Source organism: Lepeophtheirus salmonis, chromosome 2 (assembly GCF_016086655.4).
Source record: "Lepeophtheirus salmonis chromosome 2, UVic_Lsal_1.4, whole genome shotgun sequence".
In the NCBI taxonomy this organism is placed as follows: Eukaryota; Metazoa; Arthropoda; class Copepoda; order Siphonostomatoida; family Caligidae; genus Lepeophtheirus; species Lepeophtheirus salmonis.
In genome coordinates, this window is record NC_052132.2 from 32,699,326 (window position 1) to 32,702,864 (window position 3,539).

Here is a 3,539-nt window from a genome sequence, read left to right on the forward strand (position 1 = left end):
TCTTGTAGTTTTTCTCGGATGAATTTTTATCCCGTCTTCCCTCGTAGAATGCGTTGTTCCAAATAAGACTATGATCATCTTTTGAGATGTATGATCAAGTTAGAAGTATTTTCCTTTGATCCTAATTCTCGGAGAATATAAAAGTCCACTTCTTTAGGTATTCATGAATGAAGAATGAACTTAGGCTTTCTAAATAGTCAAAGTATAATTACATTTAAATTTCAAGTTGTTGTATAGTTTAGTTTATGGCTATATAATAATTAAGAAATTAGTAAAAATATATAACATCTAGAGCATTTCATCTGAATCTGTAAGTAAGTGGAACCCGTCATAGTTTCAACTGTTGAATATATTCATTGTACTATATGAATGGATAGATAATAGATTCCCACCAAAGTAAAAAGTCGACTCTACTGTATTGTGATGCATAGTTTTCTTCTTCAGCTATTTTCATCCTGTTAACTCCTGTAGATATTGGAATTCGATCATCTCTTGTTGAGAATAAGGTATCTTTTGTCCAAATTCATTAAGAAATTTTCGTCTTTAATTAATGAAGAACAATCCAAGGAAGCAGCTTTTTGCATTTGGCAACTCTTATTACAAGAAACTAGTAATAGAAGCTGTCATCATTATTATTTTGCTCTGGAGGAGGAAACATATCACAATTCATTGTCATATAAAAATAAGGAACCTGTAACTACTAACTAAGTATTTATTATTTTAATAAGTTTTAGAAACGTGTAAGGCTGTGTCGTGATGAAGTTTTAGATACATTAATTATTAATATTAAATCCTTGATTGCTGATAATAGTGGTAAAATGTATGGAGTTACAAAGAGGATTTGATGTTTTTAGAATGACGTCTTTGTAATTATGGAACTATAGTCATGAATACGTTCAAACTAGAGCAACACATTAAAAATTGAATTTAGTAGAGGAATTTAGTATTGTATACAAGTCACATAATTAATTCCAATTCTGAACATTCTAATTTAATTAGTGATATAACCAAGATCCTTATCTTCTGCGATATTCAACTCCATATCGTGAATCATCCAAATTTTGTTAAATTCATGGAAATTTACTCTAGAAAAGTAATTCCCTCTCGGTTCTCCATCACCAACTCATTGGAGTCTCAAAGTAAAGAAGTGTTATCCAAGATAAAGAAAGCTCCAAAGAACTTGAAGGGAAGAGTATATTTCTTGCATTGGACGAAACTACAGAGACTTGACAGCGATCCATGACTGCAGTGTTGGTTGGTCCTTTAGATGGTTAATTTTGGGCCGCTCTTATTTCATTAATCGTCATTAAAACGATTAAAAGTATTCCTGTAGAAAGTATCAGCAACGTTCTTGGTTCCGATTTCAGAGGCGAAAGACTCGAGGTTTTCATTACCGATGAAGCATCATATTGAATTAAAGCAGCCAAAAACCTTAAACAACATTTTCCAATGTCACTTGTCTAGTTTATGATCGTAACAGAATAGTGGGAGTAATAATATTTCTTAGTATTAATATCAATACATCAAATTGAGAAAATTGGTTCCTGAAAACGTCATTCACGATAGCGAATTTTTTAAATACAAAAACACTCCTATCCTTAACTGTGATTTTAATATAGTTTTCAGTGTTATGTCGGACATAAAACAAGCGAAAAGGTTCTGTTTGACGGAAAATCACGTCAAGGATATTATGATAATGAAATGGAACATTGAATTATTAAACATTGGAGATTTACTAAGAAGATAGTTAAATTATCTAATAAATCATACAAGTCATATTAATGTGTACTTAATTTTTATTTATTTAATTTATTACATTAGTAGGTACTTATGTTTGGGTATTAGAACCGTTGTCTACGATGATGGATGAAAGTTTGGTCGTTATAGACGCTGAAAGCTGTAATATGTATTTAATATTTCAAATTAAAGTAATAATCTTAAATTATATATTAATATTACTACATTTAGAACTTATGGATACTTCATAGAAAATATATTTGTTTGATTTGATAATCATATTCTTGACGTAAACTTCCGTCAGACGCAACTTTTTTTTTTGTAGATATTATGTCCGACATGCCACTGAAAATCCTTTCGGAGTCAAAGTGTGTTTTTGTATTTAAAAAACTCGCTATCGTTATTAATGATTTCAGGTGGCCATTTTCTCTATTTAATGTTTCACTTGTCTTTCTCTATTCCCTCCTGACATTTAGTTTTGAAATCTTCAAGATGAATATCTTGGCATATATTTTTAACTATAAGTACAATTGAGAGTAGCGGCAATCTCTCTTTCAATGCTTTAAGAGTTACCTGGATTGGATTCAAATTTTGTTGAATAAACATAATTTTTGACAAGAGTTGATCATTTTTCAATATTTATTTTTCTTTTTAGATTGCATCTTTGTTTTCATCTATAATATTAATATATTCTTTGACTGAATTGTTGTCTTTGGCGTAATAGGGAATTGTTTTATATCACCTGAATTCTAAAAAAAAAAATTCACTAAAAAGATGATGGTGTTTGTATTTTAGAAGTAATCAGGCTAGAATGTATATATTCTGTTAATACTAAAAGTCTAACAGCTGATAAACAATATGATTGGAATTTTTTTTAAGGTGTTCGGCTGGTTTAATGCAATACCCTGCTCCATTGGTAATGAAAACCATAACTATTTTGTCTGTGAAATTGGAAGCAAAAACGTTGCAGCCACATACGTAATCATTGTACACCTTCCAAATTAATTAAATAAGGACGACACAAAAAATGAACATATTAAGGAATGACCACCACTGCAGTCATGGATCTCCGCCGAGTCTGTTGTTTCTTCTAATTCAATAAATATATCGTTATCCTCAAATTCTTAATGGATCTTCGATAAAACTTCCTAACTTCGAGACTCCAATTACTCATTATTGGAGAAGCGAGAGTAACTCCATTGTTTTCCATTGTAAAGTTATAGGAAATCAACAAAATTTGGGAAATTTTCGAAATGGAGTGGAATATTGCAGAAGATAAGGATCTTGGTTATATCACTAATTAAATTAAATTTTTTAGAATTGGAATTATTTATGTGACTTGTATACAGTTCCAAATTCCTCAAGTGAATCCGGTTTTTAATGTGCTTTTCTACTGTAAACTAAATCAAAACTTTGATCACAAAAACGCCATGCCAAAAACCTAGAAGAATCTTCTGAACTCAATATATATTTATATAAAATATCAGCTATTAAAGAATACATAGAAATTAAATACCCTTTAAAAGATATTATATAAAAATAAAATATTAATGAATTTTGCAATAAAATAATATTAATTCTTTTTACATGCATTTTTATTTTAAACAAATTATATTTTCTTCAATGGAAAAAATAATATTGGACTTGTAGGTAAAATGATAAGTCTCTCTGAATGAAAACAATTGAAATTTTCTTTTGGAAATATATAAAATACGCACATTATATAGAAACCTTTGATTTGTTGGTCTCAGCGATGACAATGGAAGTGATTCTTGGTGTTCTTCATAATATTGAATCCGATT

The 3,539-nt window shown here is 29.5% G+C and overlaps 1 long non-coding RNA gene across 1 annotated transcript; it reads left to right on the top strand.

Moving 5' to 3' along the window:
• Positions 1-261: 261 nt before the first annotated feature.
• Positions 262-3,319, top strand: LOC121113645 (uncharacterized). The gene is made up of 2 exons (XR_005863092.2): positions 262-1,906; positions 2,617-3,319. It is a non-coding gene; the product is annotated as an uncharacterized lncRNA (long non-coding RNA).
• Positions 3,320-3,539: the final 220 nt, after the last annotated feature.